Here is a 2,111-nt window from a genome sequence, read left to right as displayed (position 1 = left end):
TGGCGTCGGTGCGCGCCGTGGATGGGGACAGCTTAGTTCGGATGTGATAGAGCTCACTAATCTTTGGTGTCGATGCACGCTGTGGGATCGGGCGAGGTGGAGCCGCAAATGGACCCAGGCGACGGTGCGCGCCGTGGATCGAGAGAGTTAAATTAGTTAGTTTAGGAAGCCGTTACGCAAGTTTAGGAGTCGCGGTCCTAGGAGCCGTAGCCAGATGTCGCCGATCCTATCAACGTGAGTTTGGGGTCATGGTCCCAGAGTTTCTTTGGAGCGCAGTCAGAAGTGAAGCCGTTGCGAAGACGTTGTTAGTTTAGTTAAAGATCAGACGAGGCGGTGCTCGCGGGTCCTGGCGTCGATGCACGCCGGGGACCGAGCGAGTCGTAGTCGTGGATCTGGCGAGTTCGAGGTCGCTGTCCTTGGCATTTTTCTTGAGCCCCCAAGCCCTTTCGGGCCTTCGTAGGGGTCGATGTGAGTTTTATGTGCGTTACCCCATCTGGTTCCTCACAAACCAGGGGGGCTGAGTTTCGTCGCCTATCTCGATCGCTCGGGCTCGAAGAGTAGCTTGGTGAGTTCGCTAATGGGTGTGATCGAGTGGAATTCGGGTCCATCGTTCATGACGGGGTTGGCATAGCCCTCTTGTGACATTCCACTACTCCTTTACCTGCAACCCGACAGATGCCTAGGTCATTCTAGAGACCAACCTGGGTGGCCTTTCAGCCTCCCCTCGATGGAGATTCTATGGGCTTGGCGAGAGGTTCAGGATCGAATAAGAAGGTTGAGATGAACTGGTCTACCAGACCAGGCTAGGGCCGCATGGTGCTCATCTATGGTTTTCTCCCCTGGCTCTGTTGGTTACTCATATCGAATGAGGCAACCGCTGCTTCATAACGCAACACGGAGCGTTCTGATGCATTTCGCTGCACGTGCGATGCTTAGTTCCTGAGCCCCCAAGCGGTTCGTGCCCTAACCGCCCGAGGGGTTCAGGCGTATGGAATGAAATGCATGTATGGATGTATGAATGTTTTAAATTGAAATAGAGGGGCTTTGATAGTGTTTTACCTTGACGACTGGAGTGATGGGGTTTGAAGAGCTCTAGTCAGAAACGTCCGACCGGGACATGCGCTTGTCAATCATGGGTTAGCCCTCGTGTGAATAGTTTTGTATTAATGAACACATGCTCACCTTGATGACCTGAGAGATGGGGTTCAGAGAGCTTTAGTTGGAAATGTCTGACCGGGACCCATGCTCGTCATTTGAGACGGAGTCGGCATGGCCCACATGGGACGCCCCTTCGCTTCCTACCTGTATCTCAGGTGTGGATACTAAGCAATTCAATTGACTTAGGGGGGCGGTTGGTCTCTCGGCGGAGATTTCGTGTGGTGGTGCCTCTAGCCAGGGGCTCCATGCTCTTCTGCTGAGCATCTATAGGTGCGATGCCCTGAAGATTTTTATTGCATTCGCCGAAGTCGAAGGAGCAGAGCTGAGCGGGTCCCTGGTGGTTGCATCTGGTTTCTTCTTTGGCCTCCAGGCGACGTCGTTGAGCGACCGTGGTAGTATTTGTAGCACCAGAGAATGCAATAGTTTAGGTTTGTGGGTGAATCCCCATGTGAATAGTTTTCTATATTAATGAATACGTTCGTGCTGTCCTTGTGACAGAACCACAATATTTGTTCCCTATGTTTATCTTAGCATAACTTTTGTTTTTTATCCTTTCTTTCTCGTACCTGCCCGTTTGTTCTATAGGCTACGACCTTGTGAGCCCGGGGCGTGGCCCATGAGGCTCAGCTATTCATAACCGTAGGAAAAGGCGGGGTGTGTTTGGTTGGGAGTAAGAACAGAGTTACATAAGGTAAACACAAGGAATGGAATGTGTTTCTATTTGGGGACACAGTTGCTTTATCGTGCGATAGTAAAAAGAGAGGTAATATTTTAATATTGTACCCTTATGGAGCCCCCGAGCGACCCGGGCTAAAAGTGTTTCAGGCAGGGGTGCTCTTACGGGAGCATGTTCTAACTAAAAAGTGGTTTAGATCAAATTTAGGGGAAAACGACATAGCTGTTCAATGTTCCATGTATTGTTGAGAAGGTTGCCGTTGTTGTCCTCCAGTCGG

This window comes from Miscanthus floridulus, chromosome 1 (genome assembly GCF_019320115.1).
Source record: "Miscanthus floridulus cultivar M001 chromosome 1, ASM1932011v1, whole genome shotgun sequence".
Classification (NCBI taxonomy): domain Eukaryota; kingdom Viridiplantae; phylum Streptophyta; class Magnoliopsida; order Poales; family Poaceae; genus Miscanthus; species Miscanthus floridulus.
Note: the sequence above shows the minus strand (reverse complement) of the source record.